This window comes from Chlamydotis macqueenii, chromosome 3 (assembly GCF_036417535.1).
Source record: "Chlamydotis macqueenii isolate bChlMac1 chromosome 3, bChlMac1.mat, whole genome shotgun sequence".
NCBI lineage: Eukaryota > Metazoa > Chordata > Aves > Otidiformes > Otididae > Chlamydotis > Chlamydotis macqueenii.
The window spans coordinates 48,166,073-48,188,262 of NC_141558.1; positions in this window are offsets into that span (position 1 = coordinate 48,166,073).

A 22,190-nucleotide genomic window follows, 5' to 3' on the forward strand; every position below is an offset into this window, starting at 1 on the left:
ACTCCATTTCCTTTGAACTGATGGGAAAGTTACTTTCCTCTTTCCAGCCTGCCAGTTCTTCCAGAGCTATAAAGGACCGCAGTAACTAAACATTTCACCAACGTTTTATTAAAGCAGGAAATATATGTAATTACAACATTTCAAGTAACTCAATAAAGATATGTAGAAAACCAATAATATATGCAATAATTTTACTTCTTACGGGCACTCGGATGTCGATTTCCTTTTCGTTTGTAGTTAGGAAAAACTTGGGTTGAAAATGGGGCTGCAAAAGGGCAAGAGTTGATGCCAAAAAAGTAAAGCACGTTTCAGAGCCTGTCTTGATTTTATTTTCTGTCAGTGATACAGTCTTTGCAGAAAGTGAAAATATTCTAAGAGAACTCTAAACTTGACTGGAAGGCTGTAAGAATTAACAATTATTTTTTTTTAAATGTATGTCTCTTCAATATATTACTTGGGCAAGAAAGCATGTTTTTAGTATTTTTTTTTTAATCTATTTTATGGTCAGAAACACTTGGCAGGTCTTAAATTAGTCCTAGTGAGACATCAGTTCCAGTGGAGTTAGGACAGTTTATAGTGCCTGAGGATCTGACATAATACTGACTTGAGAGCCTGGTCCTGCTAACATAACATCCAGTGAAATCAGATTTCACAGATAGCATGTTATGGCAAGGAAAACTGAACTTCTAGATGTTTATCCTAGAATTTCCTAAAAATACGAATTTATGAGATGCTTTCATAGGAGAGGGAAGTCCTGTTACTGCACTGTTTTTAATGGTTTTATTAAACTTCTGTATGATATTTACACACTCCAGCTAATGGCGAAGAATCAAATGCCATAAACTTGCATTGTAGATTGCTATGTCTTGTGGTGTTTTTAGGGTTGTGAATACTTCACTGGCATTTAATTTATAGCTAAAATAAAATCATTTATCTGTTCAGTTCCTTAAGATTGTAACAACAGCAGCCTATGAATTGGAGAATTATTTCTGTTAAATATTTTCAAGGTTTTTTTTTTAAATGTTTTAAATGAAATTGCAGAAGTGTACAAAAGACAAGAGGTGGATGTTGGAAAATGCTTTAGAGAAAGTAAAAAGAGAAAATAAAATTTTAAGTGAAGATTAGTAAATCTAGAAATGATAGCTTTTTTTTGTAACTTTCTTCTTAAAGGGAACAACACTCCCAAAAGATTTTATTCTTTTAAAGTTCTATAAATATTGTAAAACTGTGGAAGAAATTATATATTGTGGATTGCTTTTGTCTGTAGCAAGGATTTTTTAAGGCTAGATCTCAGAGGATTTTACATATTAACTACAGATCACTCCCAGCCAGTCAATAAAACTCCTCGTGATGCCTACTCAACCTTTTTTTTTTTTTGCTTCTGCGTTATAAACAATTTGAGTAATATATGGGATGCGTTACAATGAATAGCAGAACACCCAAAAGTTTGGTGGATTGGGAGTTTTATCCTTCCACCCTTGCTGTGCGGTGGTGTTTGCGCAAGTTAAGTGTCCAGTTCTATGAATCTGATGGCAGCGGGAGGGGAACACATGGGACGGGGCAGGCGGAAAGTTGTTTGCGTGGGAGTGTTTGCAGGATCAGAGCCTTGTACTGTAAGTTGGCCCTCACGATTTCAAAATGAAAGCATATTAACGCATAAGCTTAAAAATAGTTACCCTTAATTTAAGTAGGCATTGACAGAATCCTGAAGTCTTCTAAGTGCTCTTCTGCTGTGACTTAGTATGCTGAGTTATCTATTACAAAACTTACTAATGAAATAAAGTTAAAAAGAAACCCAGGAAAAACCTATCTGATCAAAGCAATGTTAGAAATGACACTATTTGATAAGATCATCTACTGAAAATAAAGGGGGAAATGAGATCTGACTGAGGTAAAACCAGGTAAATAGCTTTCAGCTCTGCTTTTGTTATTCAAGAAGAAAGAGAAACAATAGGTGCTGTTTAGAGTCAGGAGCTGCCCTTCTAACCTCTGCTGCTCTTAAAATGCCTGAAGGTTATTGCATGGTTCATGGTGGCTTTTATGCTTGCAGTTCAACTTTTAATTTTCTAACAAAAGGAGATGCAGTAGCAGCCTGCTGATAAACACCGCGCAAAACAATCTGAGAGAAAAACGGAAAAATTCCTCATGCTTTTTTCCTCCTTTCCAGTTACTGAAGGATACTGGCATGTTTTTAACCGAAGAGCTCTGCCTCCTAGGTTAAGCTGCCAAAGCTGGAGACTGATTTTTAAAAAGCAGCAACATTATTTCTGCGAGGATAGGATGTGCTTTTGCATTCAGTCGCCCCAGCCCAAACAAGTGATTTGTTGCATGCTGTTATGGGGAGTGATCTGAACGTCCACAGGGGCTGTTATCTATTTCAACAAGGTTTCTAATTCTTGCTGCACTGGCAAGATCGAGTCGAGTTAGCCTTAAATCCAGCCTTCTCGGCATCAGACCTCCAGCTGCCTGGCCCAGAAGCCTTCTCGCTGAGCGCGAGAAGCACCCTTTCTCTGCGAGGTGTAAAGTCGTGCAGGCTGTAAGTAACACAGACAAACCTCAGCCAGCACTTTGTCCCTGTCCTTATATGTGCCGCTTGAATTTGTTGGCATCATCATTGCTGGTGTTTAGAATACCGGGCTTGCTGCGATGCTTTGTACTCGGATACCGGTGCGATCTGAGGAGAGAAGGGGTCAACTTCTGAAGGTATTGTTTTCCAGCACAGCTGAAAGTAATGGAATGTAACAGTTTTAGGAATGTACACCTGTGGGTATATAATAAGAGAGTATCTGTTTGTGTATTTTCACTGCTGACATTCAGATCAAAGGTCCCCTAGGTGTTGTTGTAGTAAGAAAAAGGGAAAGGGGCCACATGTCTTACCAACTCTGACCTGTCATCCTGCTCATTGTTTGCACGTTTTCACTAGAAAAATCAGTCATGAGCCTGCATCAGTGAGGTGACTTACTTTCAGGGGTTCACTTAGTGCACATGGACATTCAGTTAAAAAAGCAGCAGATTCAGGTCTCAGTGATTAAAAGAAGAAATACTATCAGCAAGGGCTGCTGCTTAAATACCAAAACTGATTCCCAGTCTTGCATTGAACGACGCTGGGATATTGTCACAAGCACTTAAAGAAACCATTGTGTTTTGAGGCAGTGAGTGTTACTCCTGGGTGACTGATGCCAGAAAGGCTGACAAGTAAGCTGACAAACATCTTCAAGCCTTTACAAACACATACCAGCTTAAGCGTCTTCGACCCTTTACAGCCACATGCCAGTTAAAACAAAAAGCTGAGGAGTCGTCTGTCTCCTGCCTTCCCGCTTGCTTACAGCTAAAGGAAATGTATCCCAAATGGAGGAGGATCCCCCAGGCCCTGGAAGTTGTTTAATTAATCATCACTTTCAGCCTGCTCATTAAATGGCTTTTCTTTTCTCACGTGGGCAAACGAAAAAGATGATTACACCTGGGAGAAACAATGACACCTGTTATATCTTCCTCTGTTGTTAAGCGCTGTTTAAAAAAATTAAAATCTAGATTTATTTTTAGGTATGCAGAATAAATAGAACTATGCTTGCTTTCTTTTTATGTAGGTTATGTGGGATTTGTGTCATACTAATGTATGCTATTACATCTGGCAGTAAGTCTCATCTTCTGTAACTGCACTTGCTTAAATCAGAAATACTAGCTTTTTAAATTTATTAAGGTAGAGAGAGAATTTTACCATCAAATTTTTGCTAGCTACCCTGACACGTGCAACTTGATTTCTGTATAACGAAGGTGTTTCATGTGAGAGTCAAAACTACCCTCACCAGAGTCTTCAGTGGCTTTCTGCTTCTGTTGCATTAAGGTTTTGGTCATGATAGGCATCTTGGCAGCTTATGATATAGTTTATCATCTTGCTTCAGTGCTGGGGCTTTGTCAGCAACAGGGAATTTCAGGAAGAATTTTCCATTGGCTCAACAAAGCCAGAAGCAGCACTGTGAGAATTTTACTTGGAAATCCGAGCGTAGTCACGGCCTAAGGGAAACTACTTGTGTGTCTGATTTTGGGGCACGTTTGGTAAGAAGCAGTAAGCCAGGGGTGTTGGGTAACTGTGGTCATCAAGAGCTTAGCTTGTTGTCCGTGCTTAATGTGCATAAGACCTCTTGCAATTTTTTCTCAACATGCTGTGGAAAGTTATTAGCGCTTTGATAATGCACATTTTTTTCTTTCCCTGTGGGCTCTGCAGCTCCAGTTTGCTCTGTATGAATTCCTGGGGCACATTGTTTGCTCACTGTACTCAGGCCTGCGAAATCAGTATCTTCCTAGGCAACACAGACTGTTGTTTGGACAGTTGGATTTAAGATATTCTTTCCAAGATAGAGTCAGATTGAGTCCTCATTTTGCTTTATCCAGATTTATTCCGCAGAAAATCACAAGCTGGGCGTAATTTGCAAATGTTTGCTTTAGTTGCAGAGTTTTCACAATGTGTTCTCCCCATCGAAGGGTGGGGAAAATATGCAGTAAGGCCTGTGACACCATTTCACACAACCCTCGGCCACATGGTTTTATTTTATTTTTGCTTTCTGTTGGCAGGCACTAACGGGGGTGTTAATTCGTGGCCTGCTAATATTGCTTAGAAGGTCTATCCAGCCACCGGCACAAAAAAGGGTTACCAGCCTTGCTGTTCCCGATGGCAGCTGTGGTGCAACAGCAGCACGTGCTGCTATGATCACGAGGCTGGACTGTTGTAATTCCCTCGCAGTAAAGCCTTCAGCCCAGCTCACCCTTTCCTTGCCCACCGCTTCTTCAGAAAGCAGCAATGTGGTTGCTTGTCAGCCAGTGGTACGGTATGCTTGCTGCAGCAGCCCTCTGTTTTTTTGGGTTGGCAAGCGATGAAGTGGTGACTTGACTTTAAGGAGGTGCTGCTGTATGTATTTCAACGCTTGCAATGTGGTAGGACCTCGTTACCTTACAGATCACTTCCTGGAGCTTCGGGCTGAACGATGTTTGCCCTCAGATGCTAACCTATTTAATTTTCCCACCGTTATATTGGTTACGAGCAGGGGTGGTGAAATGTTTACCTCTTGGACCCTGCCCCAGCCCTTCAGGTTTACATCTAGTCTGTCTTTGATCATTTGGCCAAAATGGCATTGCTCCATGATGGCTTAAGTTCTGTCTTTCTTCTAGTACCTGCTTTCTCCTTTGCTCTGGAGCTGGCTCGCACCTGATCCCGTACAATCCACCTTACAGCCCTCAACCTGCTGACTTGGCCGTGGAAAATCAAGTAGCTTTCTGCAGGGCTGTCTCCCTGAACTGGCTTTTTGTGGGAGCGGAGACGCTCCACTGCCAGCAGCGAAGACACGGTGGGAGCAGACGGCCTGGACAAGGGGGAATGGTAGCGCTGCCCTAGCACCGACACAGTTTAGTTGCCTGGAGAGTGGTGTAAAAATGCAGCTCATCCAATGCCAGCATGAACTGTCTTTCCTAGCCCTGCGGTTATTACACGTATTTCTAGGCAGGAAAGCCATTCCATTGTTTTGTCACATGTCCGTACACATGAGAGGGTAAGACAAAAGCTAGGGACATTTTGTGGATCTCCGTTAAAGGGCCTGGGAGTGTGTGTGTATGTGTTTGTTTTAAATGTTATCAAAATTCTTGTGGCTGCCAGTGACTGAGCTGGTCTGTATTGTCGTATTTATGTTTGGAGATAATATTTTGGCATCACAATTTCCAAACTAGGAAGCTATAACACTTTAACTGAAACCCAAGGAACAAGGGTACAATCTGTCCAGCTCTATGCTTCTGTAATTCCTGCTTTCTGCAAAAGTCTTGGCAATACCATAGCAGGCATTTTTGGCTGAGGCAAGGAGTCTATTTGCAGTATTTACGTAAATATTTTTTTTCTGGAGGAAATGCCACTCACTGTACTTCATACTTAAGGTGATCAGCCAGTGGGAGAAAATGAGTTTGTTGCTGTTTTAGCTTGCTAAAGAAGATACAAAACTTTCTGCTTATGTTTTTGCCTTTTAAATATCAGAAATTTTTGTCTCTTTTTTTTTTTTTTTTTCCCCTAAAACAAGGCTAAAGAATTAAAGTAGGAGCTGTCTCAATTTGGAATTGGGAACGATACATCTTTTATTAAATTTATTTTCTTATTTTGGTCATCAGCTGAAGTGTTGGAAAAAATCCAAACCCGAAAACCTGAGTGTATGACATGCATAACTTAAAAAAAGATAAAAAATAACAAAAGTCTGATTAAAATCCCTTGCCCTGCCAATTGCTGAAGTTTTTGTCTCTTGATATAGATGATGTTAAAAGCCAGCAAAAATAGCTAGTCAGTCGGAGAGTTCAAGGAGAGGAGGAAAAAAAAAAAACCAACCCAACAAGAGAGAGGTGATACAAAATAACGGGCATAATGCCTTCTGTCCGCAGAATAATGGTGAAATGGGTTCGTTCAAGTTTCATCCTCAGAGCAGTGGGGCTTTGCTGTGTTCCAGCGTTTCACAGGATAAAGTGATTTTTTTTTTTCTTTTTCACTGACTTTTAAGCGGGCTTTCTCTCAGATAAACAAAGTAACACACACTCAAAGCCCCCTTCTGCCTCATTTAAACACCCCACCTTATCAAAACTCCATTTCCATGAGTGATGGATCTCGGCCCTGGCTGGGAGAACGAGGTATTCAATTACCGTATTTTCATGTGCTAATGAAGCAGAATGTGGCTGGAGGGGCTTTCTTTTCAGCGAGGTAGCCTGTTTGGTTATGCACATGCCGCTTTCTTGTGTTTCCTCCCACGTCTCCGTCTGCACTCCAGCGAGCGGCGGTGGCAGCGGGCAGCGGTGGCTCCTCTGTCTGCGTCACAATGAGCCGCGGCCTTCCTGGGCACAGCGGGAGCAGCCCTGGCCTGGAACGAGCCGAGCCATCCAACCAGCTCTTTGGCTCCAAATGATTTCTGTTGGCACCTCTTGCAACGACTTGATATGCTGAAAATACGTGCAGGTTTTGTTTTGGTTTGTTTTGGGTTTTTTTCCTTCTCAGTTTTCTTTGCGTCGCGGAGTGCTGATGCGAGCTCTGGAGTGCGGCAGCAGGTTTGTGCTCCCACAACTCTGGCTGTCCTCAACATGGGAAATGTACAGTCTAAATGTTTGCTATCGATTGTTCAGCTGAGCTTAAAAGTGCAGGTGCATTTGTGCCTGGGAGTGAAATGGGAAAGGCAAGTGTTTTTTACAGCAGTGTCATCCGGATGCAGGAGAGGTATGCGTCCAGCTCGGGCACTCTGCAGTACTGGCACCCCCTCCTCCAGCATCCTCAGGTTTCCTTCCATGAGAGGTGCTGGTTTAATGGGTGGGATCGTTCATACTCTTGAAGCTAAGCCTTTGCTTAGTGCTTGGCTGAGACAGGACATAAGCGTTCAGTGCTTTACGTGGTAGCTCCTTAGCCGCAGTTGCACATCCTTTTAGCGCTGTATAATGAAAATTAACACATTGCGGGGGTTTTTCTAGCAACTATGTGCTAGGAATTACTGTGTCAGCTTCACCGCAATGGATGGTGGGGGGAAGTAACCATCACTGCCAGTTACGAAGTTGAGGAATTTGAAAAAGGCAACAAATTTCCCTTTTTCCTTCCCCCAAAGAATGAAATGAAAAAGCTTTACAAAGTACATTGAAACATATCTGTTTGGATTTTTTTGTGTGTGTGTGTGTGTAGATTTCTAAAGAAAGTGAAGTGCGACTTAAATGGCTGTGGTAGGTGTAAGAATAGTCACCTTCAGTTCTCCTGTAAAACATTAACGCGAGGAGCAATAGACTTTTAATACAATATAAGTTACACTTTTTTCCCCCTAAGTTTCTTGAAGAGTGTTTCTAAGAATTACTCAGCAGCATAATGAATCTCTGCTCCCACTAACTGATGGAAACTCTAAGTAAAGGAGGAAGTGTAGTAGGCATTGAGTAGTAGCACAGGTTTTGTAAAGTGCACCGTGCTGCTGGGAGTTCTGGGTTCTCCTGAAGGAAACATAGGGGAGAAGAAATGTATGAAAACAAAAATCAAAACCCTTGTATGTTCTTTTGATATGATCTTTCACAAAGGTACTAAAGTAAGTGCGGCGGTAGAGTCCTCTTACGAATTAAAACAAGTGAAAAAAGTAGGAGGCGAGTGATAGTAGTCCTCAGCTCTCAACCTGGAGGAGACTCCTATTTAAGTGGAGCTTTTAAAAGATTCGTACTGGGAGTACTGTGCGCTTAGGCAGAGAGAGAGCAAGAAGCAGCTGTGATCAGTGAGGTTACCTGGCCAGTGGTTTGAAGTTAGGTACGTGAAGGCTGCTGGGGGAAGATAACTCGAGAAATACACAAGAAAATCAGGTAACTTAGTACACACATTGTGGCTGAAGTACATCACAAACCAGATTTGATGGATGCAGTGACGCTACCGGTTCCCCTTCATGGAAATCAAGTCGATACCATGTTCTGCCGTAGCCGTTGAATACAGCTTTTGTGCAAACGCCCCAGCCTGCGCGGCTCCCAGGAAATTTCACCTCGTGTGAAATAAATTCCCGGCATGCTTCCCCTCCCTCTAGCCTTCCTCCTCTTGGGGAGGAATTTCCCTGCCTCTCCCATATCTCTTGGCTGTCCTATCTCCAAAGTGAGCAGAGGGAAAATAAGGTCTAGTTGGAGCTCTGCAGCGCACCGGCTGCCTTTGGCAACCAGAGAGGCATACTGTGACCTGAACCAAGTCGCAGCAGCTCTTTTATCCCTTAAACCTGGGGAAGAAGTCCTGTGCTATTCAGCTAGAGTTGGGTAAAAGAGGTTTGCATTACTAATATTTTGTTTGCCAAAATGTGCTGCTCTGGAAAGCAAAGCAATTAACTTGTTTGGTTATGAATTCAATTTGTTGTTCTGGTTACGAGTTGGAGAGTTTTCAGTTGAAACGTTTTTAAGCTTTTAATTTCTTTAATCATTCTCAAGGCACAGCATCTCAGCATCCCTTTCAAAATAAAACATGTATTTTTAAAAAATACACAAATTTTCTTGGAGAACCCTTGATGACACATGTTTTGTTTCATGTTGCTTAAGTTTATTGATTCGTCCCAAACCAAAACTTTTTCACTGTGCAGAAAAAAAACCTTCTGCTTGCTTAACTGGTTTTGAGACAATTCTCCCCCTCCTTTCCTCCACCTCCTTTTCTACATCCCTTTCTTGGATCTGAGTAGTAGAGCGTGTGGTATCTCAGTGTGGCTTGGAGTTAGTGAAGCAAACTTTCCAGAGTTTTGAAAAAAAAATAAAAGGAAGCAACGTAGCAGAATGTCTCCTGACTTGAAAAAGTAAACTTGTTTATACTGCTGCACTCAGCACTGGTCAGCTCGGCAAGAGCAGATACTCAACATGCATTTGGAGCTGGTAGTAAATGAAAATGAATAATAAACTGCATATCTATTTTACAAAAGTGTATTTCTTCTCAGAATAAAAAGAAGTTTGTTACTTCTTTAGTTACTTAGGCTTTTAGCTTATTTCCCAGGTGTTTCTCAATTTAAAACATCTCACTGAAGTTGTTCATTTTAACTCCTGTCTCACTTTCTGGTCTTTCTGGTCTTCATACACCAGCGCCTTGCTGCACCATTTATGTTGGAAACATTGCAGAGGTGTTTGTTTCCATGAGCACATTTACGGAACTTTTTAGAAGTTTGTAAACGGTTGTGTTTTGGAAAACTCCTCTCAGAAAAACGAAACTTTTCATCACTTTCCATTTTAGAATGATGATCAGAAAGAGAAAAAGCATTTTATGGTGGTAGAGTTAATATCTTCTACATTATTTTATATTGAGGAGAAATTATGAGTTCGCTTTACAGTGGGATATGTCTGGCGGAGTCTGATATAGCTTTGTGTATTTAAATATGCATAATTCCTAGGCATTAATTTTGTGTGAGAATCAGTTATCTTACTGCATCTCATCCATTGTACAGAGAACCATGAAAGCTGTATGATGATAGAATGTAACTTTTCAATATGATAGATACATATAGCATAACCACTGAATTCAGAGTCCGGAATTGCAATACTGTGCCCAGCAGTTTATAAGAGGTTCGTGTGTATTGTTACTTCAGAGATGCACGGACTAGGAGTCCTCCGTCTGCCTAGTTATATTTAATATAAAATTTATCTCTATTAAGAAATATAAAGCCAACAGTCTCAATAACCAAACCTTGAAGAATTGAGAGAGAAGTGCAAAAACAGCAAAAGACATCTCGAGATGATAAGTTTCCCTCCCTGGTGAATTGATTACAAACTGAAGATTAGCATTTAGATCATGCTGCTTCTTGCGTATCGATAATCTTATGCAGACGTAGAGTGCCATTGAATTCTGTTGTGGCAGGACATGTATCTTGGGGAAACTGAAAGCATTTACAGTTAAATACCACTGCATTAAATTCAACCTGCAAACATTCATGCATAAAGTCATCATAAAGCCACTTAAGGCTGTTGTGTGTTGGATTTCACTTCAGCTTCTGGGTAATCTTAAGGACCAGAGCAAGTCAAGCCACGACAGTAGCTTGTTGTCGAGGTGACCAGAATATGGTAAATGTCAGAAATCCACATCTGAAATAAGAGGTCGCTCTCTCTTTACCAAGCACAGACAAAGAAAAAAGGCTCTTTGATGTGGCTCTGGTGTAGTATCAGCTTTGTCTCTAACAAGACATTTGCGCTGCAAACCTGATTTGTGTGTAAAAGTCCGTACTGTTGAGTGGAAGGGCTGATACAGGCTTATCCTTCCTGTTGTCTCCACCCCCGTCGGCCTTCTGCACCTCTCGGGTGATCTCTGTTTTGACTGGCTTGAGTCTCAGCCCTCATCATTCGTCATCCCAGCCCAATCGCCTAAAAACCCTGGATAATCTCATTCCAGTGCATAAACCAGAGCTGCCATCACAGCGGTAAACAATTGCATAGCAGTTGCTTGTTGCAGACATGTACCCACTGGAGATGCCTGGGGACACGGGGACACCTCAAACGCCACTGCCCAGAGAGTAGCAGCTCAGGTGGCAAACGAGGCCTCCATGTCTCCCTCTGGTTCCCAGTGCACGTGGCAATTTCTTTATCTACAGCAATTCATACTTTTGCTGAATACCACTTCTTAATATCAGTACTGCCTTTCACCCCACTGCTACTCCTACGCAATTCTGTGCTTGGGGCAACACCTGCCTAGCAGGTACCTGAGGGTCCTTCTTTCATGCTTTCCTCTTGCACAATCCTCCTTTGCCTCCTCACCTTTTGTCACCATAAAGGAGCTGGTTTTGCCATACCTGATCTGACAGCATAAGACAGGACAGTGCCCCTCTTTCAGACATAATTATTTGCCGACTAGATTTTTGTACATGGAGATATGAATATGGTAAGCCTGCGGGTACTGTCTTTTGCAGACAGTGGATGTGGTAGAATAAACTGTAAAGGATGAAATGACTAAGAGCTTCTAGCAGGGCAACTCCACTGCCCTTCTGCTATGCTCTTTCATGCTGCCACTGCCTTTTAAGTAGCTTTATGTTTCGAAAAAAGAGGTTAGGTAAGAAATGTCCTTCCAGTCACATTAATGTAATTAAGCTCTTACATGGATCGTTGGTCATTGTCCTTCAGCCGTCAAACAGTGTTGGCCGGTTTGAGAAGAAATCCTCAGCGCCTGCATAGGTACCGCTTGCGTAAGGGCAGCCAGGATGCATACGAGAGGGTTTTCACTTCCTTCAGAATCCAGACTGCCCATAAAGGTGGCAGAAGGCAGGATTTAGCAGTTAAGGATGTGCTCAACTCAATTATTGAAAATTAAAGGGTTCCCACATATTATCACAGCAGAATAGCTGCTATTGCAGCGCATACGCCGGCGTGCTTTCTTGGTGCAGCGACTCGGGGTGTGCGGGTGGCCCCACCAGCCCTGCCTTCCTGGATCCCCGCTGCATCCCAAGCCGGAGCACAGCGCAGCGGGGCGTCAGGCTTGCGCTGGAAAAACACTTTCACTGGCTCCAAAGTCTGGGCATCCGGTTAGGGCGTAATGGTGTTTCAACTGCCAAGTTACTAATGCACAGCCCAGGCGAACCGCTGGTGATAGCAATTTCTGCTGTCCCGCTCCTTACGTCTCTGTCCCGGGAAACTGCTGATATTTGCAGCTCTGCCGAGACAGCCAGTGTATAAAAATCCTTAGTGACCAGCTATGCAGCGTCACTGCTGGCGTGGCTGTGTTTGAGGACAATGCGTGTATTTGGACTCAAGAAAAAGGAGCTTAACCTCCTTTGATGTTGTGATATTTACATGCTTCCTTACAAAACTCAGCGCAGTATAAATGAGTGAGAATTCAGCTTTCCCAGGAGTGTCTTTGAACCGGGGTTTCTGATAAGTCAGAATTGCAAACTCGAGATACCCGTGGTGCCCAGACCCCCATCACTCTGCGTGGCTGTGAGTGAAGTAACACAGCGGCCCCCCTCCCCGCCTCCCCCCCAGCATTTGCTCAGCAAAATAGAGAGAGAAGACACCAGTGGAAGAGGGGACCAGCGTGGTTCCCACACTGGCAGCAGGTGTGCTCCCAGTGACTGCCTGCCCGCGGCTGGGGCTGTGAGCTGTTACAACTACCGAAACAGGACGGGCTGAGGGAATTCAGAAGGCATTCACTCGATTTGTGTCCCCCAGGCTCCGCCCTGATGAGGGCTGCGTTTAGGAAAACGGGGCTGTTTATCAGGCCTCCAGTGTCACTTGTCAGCCAAGCAGTTGGTTTTTCCCATAGATTCCTCAGAGAGCAACACGTAATGTATGGCAAAGGAGGCTGCACTGTTTTGCTTTTTTTTTTTTTAACAGGGCAATTATTAATTGTAAAGGAGATATTAATCAAAAGCAATTCATATCTCCTGGCAAATTAATCCACCTTATAATCTTTTGGTTATATGATTTAATATCTTCACATGGTAGAGCATTAGCTGTTTCACATGTTCACATCGCAAATCAGTTTGGCCAGTTCTAGATCTGCTCTGTAGGCGCTTCAGAACACAGCTCACATCAGGGACTGCTCCTCCAGATGTCATCCTGGGAATTGCTCCTCCGTGCATCAGAAATCTGACTTTTCTCTTACCTAGGCATGGAACAAAAGAGGAGCTGATAGAAGTCGCTCATTGCTGTTAGCCGTGAAGCAGCCATGACCTTGTTTGTTTTGAGTTAGTTTTTGGAAGAAGAAAGCATTGACATTTCTTTTCCCTCCTTTTAGATTGATGGGTGGAAGCAGTCCTTGGGATTTGGCTATTTTCAAAACAAAATATTTGACCTGAAAGGTAATATTTATAGCAGGCAGCTAATAGAAAACACGCTTGCTCTCTCTCCATGTCTCTTCTGTATGCGTGTGTGCATGCTCCGGGTTCCCTCCTGGGCCTGACCTCTGCTGCGTGCACTGTGGCTTCATTGACTTCACCTCCTGCTCCCTTCTCCTGATAAATGAATCGCTGGCAGCAGCGGGGCTCGGTATGCGGGGAAGCAGGGTGCAGGAAGTTCATGGCAGTCCTGTGCCATTCTGACCCTCTGCAAATGTCCCCTCTTGCCGGAGTGATGGATGGCACGGGGCTTCTGCGTCCGTCACTTGTGAACTCTGAAGGTCACCCAAGAGAGCGTATTCTCCCTTTGGAAAGAGACCCCGGAGGGATGTTGATTTAGTGACATCGAGCAAGGACTGACCCTATCAGTCAGTGCGGTAATGTTGGAGCAGGGAATGGTGTTAGCATTGGGTCACCCGATCTAAAGCAGGAGGAAAGGATAGCTGGACTCCATAAAAGCCCTCCTCCAGGTCGCTGATTGGATCTGGCAGGTGGGAACGGGCTATTTTGGATGAGGTATCTGGCTGAAGGAGCAACTGCACTCCCAGCTCTCCTGCAGCAGCAAGTGCTTTGCATTTAAGCGAGGGCTGGGTGAGGCCTTCTCATTTGCTCCCTTTTTTTCTCAAGGAAAAAATATCTTGTCAGCAGGGCAGTAAGGTCTCTAGGGAGCTTGAAAATGCCCATGTAATTAGAAATGGTGCCTGCAGTTTTTTAGGCTCCAGTTCCCTGTGAAGTTTTGCTTTGAACAGATATAATTTTCTCATGTTTGGACCCCCGTGCATGTCAATAAATCCATTACTGTTCACTGATGATTTGCTGTGACGAGGAGTGGCTCAGTGGGGTTCAATCAAGGTGGGCACAGAACAGACAGTGAGGTGCCTGCACCATATTCGTTGAAATGAATACGAAGGAGTAGAAGCAAACCAGTTGCAAAAGCAGCATTTGGAGCGAGGTGGGAAAAACCTGGGCTGAAATAAATACAATTCTGGCCTCCCTTCTCAGCCCCTACCTGAGATGCAGTGCCGGTGGGCCGACCATCGAGGCATTCGCAATGCTGTAGTCTGGTCATAGCTGTAGAGTTACCAGATATTTGAAAACACATCCTGTTTTTTCCAGCCAAAATTGATGATACACCAAAGAGCAGCGGCTTCCCAACAGTCCTAAAGCTGGAGACCCAATATGAAAATCCAGCATGCCCCAAACATCACAAAGGTTCAGTCTCTGGTTCAGCCATTACGTATTTGGAAATAGAGATCATACTCTCAGGAAGCTGGAATTTGAGTGAATTTAAGCTGAGTATTTATTAAATCTCTATTTAGACTGGGCCGTGATGAGGCTGGATTGCAGAGCTACAGGCTGCGATCAACACTCAGCAGGAGGTTATTCAGATTAAATACCAACTGTCTTGGAATGGTGGGAAAAGTTTCAGACAGAAGTTTTATTTACTGGGGGTTTTTTTGACAAAGTTGTGGGCTTGCAGTAATATTTCAGGAATTCTGTTGGACAGATAGTTTTCCTCCTTGAAGAAATGTTCTTTTTGCATTGCAGTGTTCTTGAATTCAGCTACTCCCTTACATATCCTCTGATGAATATGTTTGATATCCAATTTGCTCCCCTTCTTTATCTCCTTACTGTGAGACTGTAATCATCCTTTTGCTTTCCTTCAGTCTGCATTTTTTTTTTGCTAAGAGAAAAACAAGACAAGGGGAGAACTTTTGCTGGGGGGGGGGGTGTGCTTCACAATTTTCTCATTTTTCTTGAGGTTTTTCTCCCTTTTCCCATTTTTCATGTTGACCTTCCTTCTCACCTTTCCTTTTCCTGTGTCCTATCTAAAGGGTGGGCTTGCTCCTCCCTTCTATCTACTCTTTTATTTTTGAAAATAAGAATGATGACTGATTGTTTTTCCTCCCTTGTTGTTTATCTACTTGTCCACACCTGTTTCTTTCACTCTGGTTTCCTTCAAGTTTTAGCACGTATTTTCTCTTGTTCTGCCTTTTGCTTTTCGTTTCTCCTCTGTGATTACGCCGGATCCCCTGGTCCCCTCTCTCCTCCTTTCCGAGCTGCCAGCCCTGGGCTTGCTTCCTCCTGCCCAGCCCCAACAGAGGACTTTGTAGCTTGACTGAGTGGCCCCCGCTGCCATTGCTCGTGCCTTTCTGTTTCTCCCAGCACCACGGCATTCAGTTTGAGCACTGATGTGATTTGCATCGTTTTATTTTGGGGTCGGCCCTTGCAATAACTAGTGCATGTAGGAAGCACCGTAATGACTGTGTTGCAGTGCTGGGCTTGAGCTGCATAAAACAGGGTCCACTGACTTACTTTCAGAATGAGTTCACAGTGTATAAAAATCACAGAGAGGAAAAATGATACTCATGCAGTTAATGTCCCTGTAAACAGAATGAGTGATTCCGTAAACAAATGTGGCAAGCACCTCCCTAAAATTAAGAAAAATGCATGTTTCCTGTAATACTGCTTCATGTTTATATGGCGTCTCTTGTCTATTTCTGGCTCCATAAAGTGAGCGATACGAAATACGGGAAATTATAGTTAGACTAGTAAAGATCTCCAGCCTTTCTGGCTTAGGCAAGTAAGCGAGATTTCCTGTTTCTCATTGTCATCTGGCTACCATGACGGAGGTATTCTCTACAATTGCTAATTTTATCTAAACGTTTTTCTTTTTTTTTATTATATTAAGGCATTCTCAATTGCTGCAAAGTTTTCCTGAAATCAGTTTTACTAATTGGTGTATTTCTTTTGCCTCAGTTACTTTTCTGTGTCTGTATTGGAGCTTGGAGGTTCCAGGTGAGACTGTGCCCACCAAAAGAATCAATACAGTCCTTGTCACACAACACTGTGAAATAAATCACTGCACAAAGGGCCTTGGCCATCATGGGCTAAAAGCAGCTGGTCTCCAAAAGCCACAGGCACAGGCGTGCACTGCACATCAGGAGGGAACTGGTTGGAAGGTGGAGGTCTTGCAGGCACAAGGTAATAAAAAAAAAAAAAGAGACAAATGCGAGAACAAAACGAACTGGCCCTGTGGCCAGTGTGTAGCAGGTGGATAGGAGGGAGGTAGAAGTACTGAAGTGTTTTATCTGTAGAGGTGCGGTTTGAAAGGCTGATCTGTGGGGTGTGGTACTGCTCAGCATAAGCTGAGGAAGCCCAGGTGATCTCAGCTGCCAGGCGAATCCTATGTGTCCTTGTGTGAGCCGTGCAGGACAGGCTTGGCAGCTGGCATCCACTCACTGTGTTAAAAAAAGGAAGTGACACAGCTTCTTCTCATTAATAATTTCAACAAAATTCGACAATGCAGAAATTTATAAAATTTGCTAAAACTGAAAATTCTGAAGGCATTTGATCAGTCTGCTCAAGCTCAAACTGAAACTACCTTGTTTGATTTTCCAGTGTCGCAGTGAAACCAAATACTCATTAAATCACTGTAACAGTATTTAACATCCTCATGTCTTTTAAGTAGTCTAAAGAAGTTTTTGTTTCCAGCAAAATAATTTCACCAAAGTCACATTTATCATCTGAACTTTGCTAAGTAGGTTAATCAAAGTGTAATTTAATATCTGAACCACAAACACCATGTCAATTGTGCAGAGCTCTCTGGTTACACTTTCAGGTCTTATGTCCTAGTTATTCCTCTTCTATCTGCCCAGCATAGAAATGCTGTAATAGTTTAAAAGCTTATAGCTCTTAACCAGAAACCATAGGTGAACAATCTCAGGACACATAGCACACTTTTAAATAGGGCCTCCTGCAGAACCCTTGTAGTGCTTAAACACGGACTATTTCTTACAACACCTGTCTCATATGAGCTTTTGGGGAGGGTCATGCACAGTTTCATCTTTGTATCCTGACAACGAAGAAGCTGGAAATACCCTTGCTATTTAGTTTAAAAAGATGTCAACATGCATTGGAAAATTAAGACTGCTAAAAGGGAAAAAACATGAGCAAAAAAAGCTTCACAGGTCCTCAGCTCGTGCAGCACTCTGGTATCACAAGCGGCGGAAGTGCAAAGTAGATGGCAGTAAGCTTCTCATGACCTGTTTTCTGCAGGGTAGAGAGAGACTGATCGTTGGCTGGCGTGCATTGACTTACACAGCTTCCTTTTTCCAAGGTCCTTCCTTGCAGGAGCTGTGACCAAAATGGCAAGCCGTCTCAGATGGTGTGAGGTTACGGTGATTTAGAAGTGACGCCTGGTGTTGGCCAAGCAATAGCCACCACAGGAACACGTTCCATGGCAGCGCTGGTTTGTAAGCCATTGGGTCCACATTTGCTGGAGGTCCCAGTTCAGTGCACTTCTATTTGGAAATGTATAAACAAAATTTTAAAGTAGATTGGGATTTTGTGCCAGAGTCTTGTGAGCACCCCTCTGCATGCACCGTCAAAGTTTCCCATGAGGAAGGCCACTTTGGGAAGTGTGCTCTTCTACTGTTGTAACATCTCTACTTTCCAGAGAATTCAGCATAAAACTATAATTAGTGTGGTGATTAAAACAGACAGGCAGCCTCTCTAAATTCAAGTACACAGCTCAGTTGCTAAAATGATTGCACATCAGCAATAAAAAAATTAATTCCTATACAATAAATTCCATTTTCTCTTTTGCTAATCTGAAGAGAAACATTCTTGTTCTTCGTGTAAACAAGGCAACTGTAGTGACCTTCCTATTTTGGATTTCATCAGTACGTGTCACAGTTTATTTTCCAAAATCTAATAAAAAGGATGGGAAAAATTCTTTGAAACTCATTAAAATGAACCCTAATATATATAATTTAAAATGTGGTTTCTCTGCTGCTACAAGCTGTTTGCATGCTATGCTATACTACTGGTTTAAGATCTCTTAGATGAGGAAAGATTGATGAGTAACAAAGCTGCATCTTTCTTCAGCATGGGAGTGACTGCCTGAGCAGATATTTCTACCAACACAAAGAGAGTTCTTGAGAAGGCATAAGGCTGCTATTTAAGGCTGGTAGCCTCTGAGCCTAAATGGTAACTCTGCAGATTGAATATAGAGGTCCCAATTTGCTGCCTCATACCAGTTCCCAGGAGGATATTTCACATCTCAGCTAAAAACAAAACTCCAAAGTTTTCTTTTCCATGGGTTTCTGCAAATAATGTGTTCAGGTTGTGTCCGCATCTTCTCTTACAAATGTGGTCCTAGGTTCTGGCTCTGAACAAATGGCAAAATCGGGAAAAATACAATTTTAACTTGGCTTCCTAGTGAAACAATGAATTTCATTTTCAGTTACGAGGTTTCAAGGCAAGATAATGAATTAATGCAAATTTTTAAGCTGTCGACAGTTTCACAGCACACACAAGAATCACGCAAAGGCGATTTATAGCTTATCACTTGCAGCATTGTCAGGAAAGTTTTATGTGGGCCTAAATTTGTTTCACGCACTCACAGTAGCTCTGAACAGCACAGCCTCGAATATTAAGTGTCACAGAAGTAAGAAAATACACATTTCTCTGTCACTGTTGATTTGATACTCAGCTGTGATAGATTTATGAAAAAAGCTATGTATAAGACGCCCTGTTTATTTCTGTACGGGGTACTACAGGAAAAGTATGAGAAATGCTGGAAGAAAGTATGGGTTCAATGTATTGCACATATAAAGCATTATTTGCTTCTTCCCCTCCTCCCCCAGGTGAGTATACTGTGTTTAGATGACAGGGAGAATATAAGTAAGGCTCCAGTTCTGCAGACATTCAGTAGGATTGCCCATGCCAGCAAAGCTAAGTGTATTCATTTGTCAGATAGGCAATTTAGAGAGATAGTAGGATTCATAAAACAGTGTTTTATTTGCTTGCTTCCTCATAAGTGGTTTATTTTGGGCTGATCTTAGGTTGGCTGTGCGCAGAGGGCATCAAGCCATGTTCTGAGGCAAACCTGCTTTGTTACATTTGGAAAAAAATGGTTTGGATTGTGGTTTTCCCTCAAATTATTAACAGGCACAAATGGTGTTTGATTTAACTTGCTTTTTGTTTACAGAATGATCAATGATAGGGTAATGTCTGAATTAGCTTGGAAATCATACAACTGTTTTTATTTGACCTGGTTTCTACATTTGGATGAGTTTCCTTTTTCTGCATATAAATATCCATAAAAACATGTTGAAAATTTCAGGTCTCACCTAGTTATTCACTTTGTTGTGGCTACTGCTATCTTTATGAGTTTGATTCTACAGACACTTATGTATGTACCACTGTTCCACTTGATGGCCTGTTAACACACATTGTGCAAATAAAAAACCTTCCATTTCATCTAATTTTAATGTAATAATCTTTTTGGAGAATCACAGAAAGAAGAGATAGAAACGTCAACTTGTGCAAACTTTTCAGTTGTGCAAGGCTGTTCCCCGATTCCTGACTCTCATCTCATGTTTCTTTTTGATTATTTTTATTACTTACCAGTTGTCTGTTACTTAATAGATGGCCAGATAACATGTTATTTAGGTAGAAGGCTTTCTTGGCCCCTGAAGCTCGAGCAGTTAGTCATGTTATCATCATCCACAGAACATTGTTTTTCCTATGGAAAGACTGGTAGCTACGCTGTTTATAAGCCGGCTACTAAGAAGGCGTAAAACCCCATACAGTTCTGACTGTTCCTCTATACATGGAAAGTACAAAATAATTTAAGAACTGTGTTTCTCTTTTTTACTCAGGCGCTGTTCCGAGTAAGATTTCAGCAGAATTGCTTTTGTGATGCAGCAAAAAAAAAAAACCAAAAAACTGTCCAAGGACTCCACTGTTTCTCGTCTCTCTCTGTCTTTCTCTTTCTTACCTCTTGCGAACAGACATTGCCATTACCCAAATTAACCTCTTCTGAGTTTTGCGTTCCCCCCCTTCCCCCGTATTTGGATCAGGCTTCTCTCTCTCTGGGTGGGGCGAAAAGTGAACTCTCCTAACATACAGTACAAATCAGGTCTTTTTAAAAACAAAGGCTTCTCTTAAGAATAGCTGTATTTTATTTCTGACAAAAGAAGGGAAAACACAAGTGCACACACTAAATCAAGAAGTCAAATGTGTGTAATCTGATGCCAAGTGTAAACATGTATGGACTTTACAAGGCTTGCCGACACTAGATACTCTGATTTTCTTTCATTTGAAAAAGTGCTTTTGAGTTTTCACAGTAGTGCTTGCAAGAGGCAGTCAGAATTGCAAAGTGAATAAGAGCAGGTCTCTACAACAGCTGGTGTTGAATCGGGCTGCTTTTAATTTTTTATGGATATGGTATTTTCTGCTCAGAGTAGCTAATATAAATTTGGTAGCTCTAGCTCCGTACGCAGCGGGGCTTTTTGGCCTGGCTTTTTGGCAGAAAGTTTCTTAAGTGAATGCTATAAAAAGCTGCTAAAGAGTCAAAATATAGTCCCTCACATACTAACAAAACTGTTTGATTTCGAGGGAGGTTAAGCACCTAAGTACCTCAGGATATTGGCCCTAAAGCCCACCTGAGTACTCTTCCAGCACCAAAGGGCCTGAATACCTTTCTGTGTTCACTGAAGGAAAAATGGAGTGCAGAAGTTAGTGATTTAACAAATGAAGATGTTATCTTGTCTTCACTACTATTTTATCAGGCTTCCGCTGTAACAAATCATGGTATTACTCCATCTGTGCAGAAGTACTGCTGTAAACTGTAAATTTTTCAGGCTGCTCAACGTTTGTACTGAGCGGTTCAAGCTGTGTTAATTATGTATCTGTAAGGGCTCTGGTACCGAGTGCTGGTTGGGTAGGTCCCAGAGGTGTGCCAAGGAATTTTTCACATAATTTTAATGTTAACAGTATTTTTTTGTAGCTGGGTATTTATTTTAAACATAGCACATGGGTTTCTAAGCACTAAAAATACAGTGTTTGCAGTTAGTGAGTGGGACTTCTGTTCTTCAGCCGTACCTCTAATTACACCCCATGGCTGTGAGAAAGGGTGTTTGATTTTTGCTTATTCGTGCTTCAGAGCAGTTACCAGATTGCCTCAATATTGTTGTGGGGAGGCAAATGTAATTACTTTAGCCCCTTACATTTCTTCTGAAGATGGTGGAGGCGTGTGATGGTCCTTATTTCTAGTAAACTAGTGTTTCTAGTAAACACTGTCCCACATGACATCCTTCTTTCTAAACTAGAGAGACATGGGTTTGATAGACGGACCACTCAGTGGGTAAGGAGTTGGCTGGATGGCCGCACTCAGAGAGCGGTGGTCAACGGCTCAATGTCCAAGTGGAGACCGGTCACGAGTGGCGTCCCTCAGGGGTCCGTGTTGGGCCTGGCCCTGTTCAACATCTTTGTTGGCGACATGGACAGTGGGATAGAGTGCACCCTCAGCAAGTTCGCCGACGACACCAAGTTGTGTGGTGCCGTCGACGGGCTGGAAGGGAGGGATGCCATCCAGAGGGACCTGGACAGGCTGGAGAGGTGGGCCCGTGACAACCTCATGCAGTTCAACCAGGCCAAGTGCAAGGTCCTGCACCTGGGTCGTGGCAATTCCAGGCACAAATACAGGCTGGGTGGAGAATGGATCGAGAGCAGCCCTGAGGAGAAGGACTTGGGAGTGCTGGTGGACGAGAAGCTCAACATGAGCCAGCAATGTGCCCTTGCAGCCCAGAAGGCCATCTGCATCCTGGGCTGCCTCAAGAGGAGCATGGCCAGCAGGTCGAGGGAGGTGATTCTGCCCCTCTACTCTGCCCTGGTGAGACCCCACCTGGAGTACTGTGTCCAGTTCTGGAGCCCCCGACATAAGAAGGACATGGACCAGTTGGAGAAGGTCCAGAGGGGGGCCACGAAGATGATAAGAGAGCTGGAGCACCTTTCCTATGAAGACAGGCTAAGAGAGTTGGGGCTGTTCAGCCTGGAGAAGAGGAGGCTCCGGGGAGACCTGATAGTGGTCTT